The sequence below is a fragment of the Solanum verrucosum genome, unplaced genomic scaffold, assembly GCF_900185275.1.
Source record: "Solanum verrucosum unplaced genomic scaffold, falcon-dt-bn FXZP01000048.1, whole genome shotgun sequence".
NCBI classification, from domain to species: domain Eukaryota; kingdom Viridiplantae; phylum Streptophyta; class Magnoliopsida; order Solanales; family Solanaceae; genus Solanum; species Solanum verrucosum.
The window spans coordinates 3,202,130-3,211,777 of record NW_026020157.1 but is presented as its reverse complement, the minus strand read 5'-3'; the positions used below and the strand labels follow the sequence as shown (position 1 = coordinate 3,211,777).

General features: G+C 35.5%; 1 pseudogene; it reads left to right on the top strand.

Annotated features, from left to right (window-relative positions):
• The first annotated feature begins 437 nt into the window (after nucleotides 1-437).
• Nucleotides 438-1,604, top strand: LOC125828332 (receptor-like protein kinase HERK 1; annotated as a pseudogene).
• The last annotated feature ends 8,044 nt before the right edge of the window (nucleotides 1,605-9,648 follow it).

The window sequence follows — 9,648 nt, the reverse complement described above, 5'->3', positions numbered from 1 at the left end:
CGTACCCAAACAGTCCCAGAACTACTAGCCACATAGGTTGTAAGTCCCTATGTGGACATCATTTTAGTAATCACGCCAGCATGCCTCTACACCTTTGGCCGGGTGTATTGGGTCCTCTCGATGGGGCATATACATCGGACTCCACATTTAGCTCATGTGGTTTTATTATCGGTTATTAATAGCTTCCATAGTTCAGTTAGATTCTATTGCATTGACCATGCATCAGTATATTCAGTATTCAGTCTCATCATGTTATAAATTGGTCATTGCTTTCAGTTAACTAAGTATTCAGTATCTATATCATGTTTATATTATATCATTGCTTATTTTCTTTGTTCAGTTATATGTTTTAAAATTTGACTCTATGTGATTTTTGGTTAATAAAATAGTGAGGACTAGATTGCCTAGGTCAAGGATTTGGATTACTATATCTATTTATGGGAAGAAATTATTCCAAGGAAACAACATTCATAAATGATGCTTCAAACTTGAGTCATCAGATTCCTGTTGAAAGGAGTCAAATTCCTTTTGTAGATTTGCAGGAAACAACGAAAATTTTTGATGAGAAGTTTCTCATTGGAGTGGGTGGCTTTAGGAAGGCTTACATGGGTGTTTTGTGTGATGGCACAGAGGTGGCCTTGAAAAGTGGTAATTCTAAGTCTCGACAAGGTATTGGAGAGTTCTGAACAGAAATTGAAATGCTGTCGCAGCTCCTCCATCCGCATCTGGTTTCATGGATGGGATAATGTGGTGAAAATAATGAGATGATTCTAATTTATGAGTACATGGAGAATGGGAACCTCTAGAGCCATTTGTATGGCTCAGATCTATGTCTACCCAGTATGAGCTGGGAGCAGAGATTGGAGATATGCATTGGAGTAACCAGAGGTCTGCACTACCTTCATACCAGTGTAGTTATACATCGTGATGTCAAGTCTACAAACAATATTGCTTGATGAGAATTTTGTGGCAAAAATTATTGATTTCGGAATATCCAAGGCAGGGACTGAGCTTGATCAAACTCAAACGCATATTAGCACAAACGTGAAAGGAACTATGGGCTATCTTGACCTCAAATATTTTATGAGGCAACGGCTGACAGAAAATTCTAATATTTATTCTTTTGGTGGTATTTTATGTGAAGTTATTTGTGCTAGGCCTGTCTACATAGCTGAATGGGCATTGAAGTGGCAGAATAAGGGACAACTGGAACAAATCATAGATCCCAATCTTATTGGCAAAATAAGACCAAATTCCCTCATGAAGTTTGGAGAAACAGCGGAGAAATGCTTAGCTGGTTATGAGGTGGATAGACCATCTATGGGTCATGTGTTGTGGAATCTAGAGTATGCACTTCATCTTCAAGAGCCTGTCATTCAAGATGATTCGGAAGAAAACAGTACCACCTCTCTTGGTGAGAGCTCTTCACAAGTCAATTCTATTAGTCATGTTGATGCCAATTTTTCTGCTGCTAAGATCGAGAATTCAAATTTTGGTGATCACAAAGTAGTCTGGGGATGAGTAGGGTTTTCTCACAATTGATCAAGTACGAGGATGGATATATAAGTGAAAGTGGTAAATACCATCCTTTAAGTGTTTGTTAATTCCACGTTTGTTCATGCATCATATGAAGATTGATTTTATGTGTTTCTAACAATTTATTCTACAAATTGTTGAGTTTTATATAGAAAGTTAACTTTGAACACATGCATTGCTCTACCTGTGGATCCTCTCTTCATTCTAGTGTGTGTGTTCAATTGTTTCACATGTTGTATATGGTTTATAATAAGTGATTCGTACATAGAAAATCATTCTATTAATATCTTGTCAGCAAAAAGACTTCTTCAAAACATGGAACAATTTTGCCTCTAGTAGACCTGATAACATAATTCGTTGATACATATATTCCCTCATCATTTTGCAACCTTGTGGAAGCAACAACATGGTAATCCGTTCATTTATTATAAACAGGCAAACAAAAGTTTCCATTGTGTACCTCTTCTGGGATCTCTCAGAGACGGTCCCTTACATATCCCTAGATGTTTGATGTGATTGAGATACTGTATAATACTACAGAATTAGTGGCTATGAAATAAAGTAAAATGTAAGCTTGTTATTTGATCCATTTATTGCCATACAATATCTGAAAGTATAACAAAGTCTGGCAATGGTTGAATCCGTCAAAAGAACCAGGTAAGATACAGTACACTTATTTGATGAATCTCTTGTGTTATACACTCCTCATTAACAAGTCATATACTCTCCAGCTGATGCCTACCCCATTTTAAAGAAGACAAATTCCCAACCTTTGTAGTACCAATTTCAACTTTGCAACTTTGCAAAATGCTCTAATCTCCAGCTTCTTCAAAGATGATTTTCTGCATAGAAATGATGATTTGATTCAATTGATACTCTGCAAAAATATAATCTGTATAGAAAATACAATCTCCTATTGTTGTTCCTCTCAGTAATTCTGCGGTAAGCAAATATTTACCAAATCATAGGAATGAAACATCAGTTCAAAATCATCCTCACTCTAGACCATAATATAGGTGATCCAATCAAGGTATGTAGTAATTTTTATTTTATTTTTACAATGCAATAAAAGTATATATGTAGCATTGATCAAAACGTTATAATCATGATATTAAACTATACATGAAAGATTGAGTGTTACCTTTATGAAGATTGATTCACAGCTAACTAATTCTCAGCTTCATGAACTCAAAATCGTGAACAAAAACCTCAAACTCAAACTTAATTTACAAACAAAACCTTTCCGAAACTCCAAAATTGCTTTTAGTATTTTTCTTCCTCTACGCATTCTCATTTAATTTTTTAAAAAATGGTGTAACATCATAAATTGGATTAAAAAAATTAGGTGTACACAAATGTAACTAGATCAAGATCACATTACTGTGGCACATTTATTGAAAACTTATCCAACAAATATTGAGGCCGTTCATGTTCCTGTTTACAATGAGTATATCATTGGTTTTCTTTGTTAGATACATACAAATTGTGTATATTGATACATTGCAAATAACAGAAAAGTGGTCGAGCACTTCTTCAAAGAGGGAGTTCTACATCTAGATTCTAGACTAGGCTGAGCTCAAAGCTTGTACATTCGCAGTGCTCATCTTGTTTATTGGATTGCTTCAAACTTCTCAGAGCCAGAATCCCATATCAACCACATTATGAAAAAATGAATCTGTGGACAGAAAAGACTGGGGTTGATAAAAGCAACGATCAACAAATTGTGGTTTCCAAGCCGCTGGCGGAGGTGGTGGAGTAGGGAACATGGGTGGTACTGCAGAGAATATCGTGTTATTGTTAATTTCAACACTTTTATCTCCAGATAGTCATCAGAAGAAAGGGATACTGCTTTAATAAATGAGCTGCCAAGTGCTCTGTTCTGGGATGTCATGGTTATTAAAAATGGAAAGACTTTTGGTTCGAGCCTGGCCTAATCAAATGTGCCATGGAATTCAGTTTCTCATTCCAAGCTGGGAAAGACAATGTTTTATTTGCGTCTGCTCCAAAGACCGGTATGACTTGTCTCAAAGCTCTCTTTCTTTGTATCATGAACCAGAACCATAACATCCCCGAAAACAAAGATGTGTTAACTAAAGACAATCCAAAATTTCATGTTCAGTCTATTGAATCCTCCATTTACTCCACAAAACAAACTCCTGATCTATATTCCATGCCATCTCCAAGACTTCTCAACACACATTAGCCTTTCAATCTTCTTCCAAATTCCATCAACAATTCCAACTATTTTTGTAGCTCAGAACCCAAAGGACACATTGGTTTCTCTATGGCATTTTTTCAATTTCATTATCAAGGAAATCAATAACCTTATCCCCTAGAAAAGGAGGTTGAGGAGTTCTGCACAGGGTTCATCAATATGGTCCGTATTTTGAAAATGTGTAGGGTTATTGGTTAGAAAGTCAGAAAAGACCTTAGAAGATACTGTTTTTGAAATACGAAGAGATGATAAAGGACCCAAAAGAGCAGGTGAGGGAACTAGGATTGTTTCTTGGGAAGCCATTTGAGAAGGAAGAGGATTTGGAAAAAGTAGTATGGAGGTGTAGTTTGGAGAGATTGAGGAACTTGGAAGTGAGTAAAAATGGCTTTGTTATTTATGGAGTTCCGAATGGTAGTTATTTCATAAAAGGGATTGTTGGTGATTGGAAGAATTACTTGAATCCTGAAATGGAAGATCGAATTAATCAAACAACACTTCTCAAGTTCAAAGACTATGGATTAGAGTTCGAGAATTGATATCCCTTATTTGTTTTTTTTTCTCTTCATTCCTTTTCTGTTGTTCATGAATACAGGCATGAGAAAAAGTGTAATTCCCTGATGTCATTGGTTACCTTTTTGTCTTCCTCCCCTGTGACGTTTCCAAAGGGATAATGGGGTCCCATGCTCTTGTGAGTTGTATTTGATTTCCCAACTTTGTAGCTCTTTATAATTATATGTTCCTATTTCTTTTTCCATCTCTCCCCCTTTTATTTGCCTTTTATTTATTTAAATATTAAAAATGTGAAAATATAGATCCTTGTATTATATTTACTAGTGTCAATTTCGATTAGATAGGCGAATCTACTCTTTTCCAAGGAGAGTCAATTAACATCTCTTCTTTCCTTAACGCTAAGTAATTTTTTTTCATCAATATTTTGACTTCTTTTAGTCAAAATTATACTCATTTGTATCATGTTATGTTTGGTATTGTATTGTATTTGTAGCTTGTTTTCAATTGCGAGATTTGTTCTAGATCAACTCACCCAAAATAGTAAATCATTATTTGCCCTTTTTCAAACTAATGTGTTACCTTATAAAATATTTTTATGATGACAAAAATTGACATGTTAATTAAAGAATATGCCTAATTATATTCGTATTTTTGTTTGTAACAAAACAAGAAGCATAGTTAAGCCCAAGTTGAGAAGAAGGAATTCTCAAGAGACAAGACAATGAGTAATTAAGATTTGTAACTTGCGTTTATATTACACTGTTCTTCTCTTTCATTCTATTAGAAGGCCTATTTGTTTAAGAACAAATTAATGTAGTTATTTTCCCTAACCAAAATAAAAGTTTATTATGTTTTTTATTTTACCAAAACTAATATATTAGTAATTGTAAGTATGGTATACATACTTTTGTCATGGACTTATTTACTTAATCTATCTACAGATTAACAAATGGATCAAACCACGTACTTTTGATAGACTTAAGCATTTCCCTTCATTTTTAAAAGAAGATCACGAACTGCATCAATAGTAAGCGGCTTCTGATAATAATAAGCAAGGCCAAGATCCATGAATGATTTCTTCTCTTCTTCTTTTTCGTGGGAAGTCATTCTCACTATCAAGCTACCAACATTCATATCTCGAAGTTCCTTAGTTGCATGTACAATAGAAAATATTTCTAATAGTTTTGTACTTGAATTACATCAAAATTAAGATGTTTTAAAAAAAAACTGAATTAGAGTTTATAAGCACATACTTGGCAACCTTTCATTACTAACATATCTATGTCCATCAGACTCGGATCAAAGCATACACCATTGTGAATTGTGATGAGCAAGAACCGCTTCTTGGCCATTTTTCGTCTCATGAGTTTCAGACTAAATTTACTAAGAAGTGCTTTGTGGACCATTTGTACTACAGTGTCATCATCTATTATAAGTGGTTGAAATAGTCTGATGGATCCTTATACTTGTATGAGTTTGTCTTCTCGACCCTTCTACATAACCCTTTACGAACTAAACTGATTGAAACTTAGTAGTACAACATTCGGATGTCTTAAAACAACAACGAGCCTTGACAGAGCCTCTGAGTAAAGGTAGTGAAATGAAGTTTAAGTAGGAATACATTACACCTCCCCTTATCCTTCTGCTTACCAACATAGGGGTTAAATATGATTAGAGCTCATCGAAGACGGACAAGAAATCTGCCTTGAATGTTTTAATTACTATACCAAATATTTCACCAGCCTATAAAGATTTCAAAATTATAAACCTGATAACGTGAAAGACATGTTTAATGATAAACAGATCTACCACTCATTCAGAGAAACAATCTTATGTAAGCACACTTGGTGAAACACTTCTTTTTCTTGCTCGTTTCCTCCCTGAGCGATTTCTTTTCGTCGGAATAAATGTCGTCAGCTTTTGCTCTCTCTACTCATTCATTTGTTCGACTTGAACTGGTTGTGATGACCTGCCTAATCTCATCCACAATACTTCGAACTTCATCTAAGAGTAGTCCAGATATCTGAAGTCCAGAGAAGAATACATAATAAGATTAAAATATTAAAGGTCATGTAAGGAGTAACAGTAAAATCGTACTATATGTTTCAAGACATAATTAGGATTAAACTGCAAGTGCAACAATCATTCGCATCTCTAGTAATTACTTGAACCCCAATATGTGTTCTTGCTCTCCCAAGTTTTAGGTCCAACTCATTTTTATTCAAGTGGTGTACGAATCAGATTGTTGAGCACAACTCAACTAATTTCACAGGGTACCTGTGACCTCTCCAGGTAACTCTATTTCCAACTCATATAATCTATAACTCAACTTATACAAGTATACTATCAAATATATAAGAGTTTTGGAAGTCTAGCATCATCTCTTGATAAACCTAAATAATTCATTAATTACACGTCAAAATGATGTCAAAACTATGTACAAATTGAGATGGTTCAATGACAAAAATTTTGCACTTTACAACATAAGTACATATTGGATGAAGATGATCTTTTAATGATTGATACATTTATCTATCAGTTATTTTGCTTTTGGATGCAGTTAATTATACGCTCTGTAGAATTATTGGTGTGCTTTCATTGAACTCTTTTTTATAAAAATATTCAATATACTAAAATAATTAACTCTTAGAGTTTACATTCTCATCTGATCCAATTGTTAATATAGCCTTTTTCTTACTTTCGATACAGTATCCTTATGAGAATCCCAAAAGTCAAGTTTCATTCAATTTAGTTAATAATTAATCATTTTGACTGTCTCTTTATACATAAATAATAAGTAGGAAGGGGTTAGGAACTAGGATAAATAGTTCAGTAGCAACAAATGCAATTCTTTGTTGCTACTGAACTATTTACTCTAGTTCATACCTCTTTTCTACTTATCAGTTACGTAAATATTGTCATTCAAATTGATTAATTATTAACTAATTTGAATGAAACTTGAATTCTAGGATTTTCTTAAAGCCCCTGAAATCGAAAATACAAAAAAGGCTATATCAAACATTGGATCACATGAGAATGCAAATCGTAACATTAATTATTTTAGTATATTGATTATTTAAAGAAAAAAGAAAAGTTTGTTTCCTTGTCTCGCTAAGATACTCAACTTGTAGGAACTAAGGATGAGTGGATTTGCCTTTATGTGAAGGGACTGAACACTGATTTGCTAGTCTTATCTGTGCACATGACTTTTGCAAGGAAGAGCTTCGATGCGGTGACCGACTATGTCAAGAAATTGGAAGGAGTTAGGTAGGTTGGGCAGGCTAAGGCATTGGCTAAAAGGTCAAAGAATGTAGGCGACTTCATTAATTCTTATTCCATGGGTCCTGGTCAACATGTGTATTTAGCTCGTCGGCTTAACTAGCTTCTACGGGTGGTTATTTTGAGGCCACACACAGTATCTGGTTCAGTGTGGTCAATGAGCTTCTTATTCTTCAGCCATTAGGACTTCACTTGATCGAGGATGCTTCAATTGTGGTGAGATGTATCACTTGAAGAGGGAATGTCCTTACAAGCAGGTGGGCAGCTAAGTGCAACAACATTTTAAAGGTTGTGGTACTAGCAGGTGGAGGTGGTTATGGCAGAGGACGCCCATATGGTGGTCAAGGTAATACTTAGAGCGGCTATGGGGGAAGAGGAAATGGTAATGATTGGAGGAGAGCGACATACTCAAGTAGATAGGTTGTCTGAGATGATGATAGAACACCTTCTCGGGAAGGCCAGAGGCTGAGACATTTGACACCGTAACAATATGTACTACTCTTGTATGTGACCAAATGACTTCTGTCTTATTCATACGTATCTGTTAAATTTACCTTGTATTTGATTTAATTTTTGATATCCTTGTGTCTCTATTCATGTTTCTACCTTGATTGGGGAGTCTGTTGTAGTAACCCGTGTGTACCGTGCTTGTTTTGTGATGGTTGTGGGTTGTCGGACTTGGTAGATCTAGTGATTTTGGATATGCTAGACTTTGATGTGGTATTGGGTATGACTTGGTTGTCACCTTATTATATTGTATTGAATTGTAATTCTAAGATAGTCACACTAGAAATCTTGGGTAGGGATAGATTAGAGTGGGAAGGTGTGTACAATTCTATGCCATTAGAGATCATATCTTTTATTCGTGCTAGAAGTTCTTCTGGGTTCTGGTAGTTTGGCCTACTTCTCTCACATTCGAAATGTTAGTGCGGAGTCCCCTTCTTTGAGTCAATCCCAGTAGTTTCAGAATTTCAGGAGGTATTTCCTACAAATTTTCCTCGTATCCTCTAGATAGAGATATTGATTTATGCATAGATTTGGAGTCGATTACTCATCCAATCTCCGTTTCTCCTTATCGCATGGCTCCGACAAAGTTGAGAGAACTCAAGACTCAGGTTCAAGAACTCTTAGATAAATAATTTATTCGTTCCAGTGCTTCATCTTGGGGGTGCTCTGATCTTTTGTTTGACAAAGAAAGATGGTAGTATGAGAATGTGCATAGACTACGAAAAGTTGAACAAGGTTACTATCTAGAATAAATATCCTTTAGCCCACATAAATGATATTTTGATTAACTGCAGGGTCCTTCAGTGTTCTCAAAGATTGATTTGAGGTCGGGGTACCATTAATTAAAGATCAAACCCTAGGACATAAATAAGAAAACATTTTGGACTCAATACGGTCATTATGAGTTCTTGATAACGTCCTTTCGATCTACTAATGCACCGACATCTTTTATGAGTTTGATGAATGTTGTCTTCAAGCTATTTCTGGATTTCTTTGTGATCGTGTTAGATAATATTCTGATATACTCCAAGAGTAAGGAGGAGCATATAAATAACCTTCTCATTGTTCTGGGTATCCTAGGGCAACAAAAGTTGTATGCCATGTTTTCAAAGTACAAATTTTGGCTGACTTCGACGGTCTTCTTGGGGCATGTGGTTTTGGAAAAAGGGGTGATGGTGGATCCTTAAAAAATTGAGGCAGTTAAGAATTGGGTCAGGCCTAGCTTTGTGACTGTGGTTATGGGCTTTTTGGGTCTTGCTAGCTATTACCACAGTTTTGTCAATAGCTTTTCTTCCATTGCTATACATCTGTCTAGATTGACCCAGAATGAGGTACCCTTTGCATGGTCTGAACAATGTGAGGAGAGCTTCCAAAGGCTCGAGACACTTTTGACTACAACTCCTATCCTATGTTTGCTGGTGGAAGGTAAGAACTTTATTGTGTTTTGTGATGCTTCACATTCGGGTTTTGGTGTAGTGTTGATGCAGGACAAGAACATTATAGCTTATGCTTCAAGACAATTGAAGACTTATGAGAGGAACTACCCAACCCATAATTTAGAGTTGACAGCGGTAGTGTTTGCAGTTAAGATCTTGCAACAC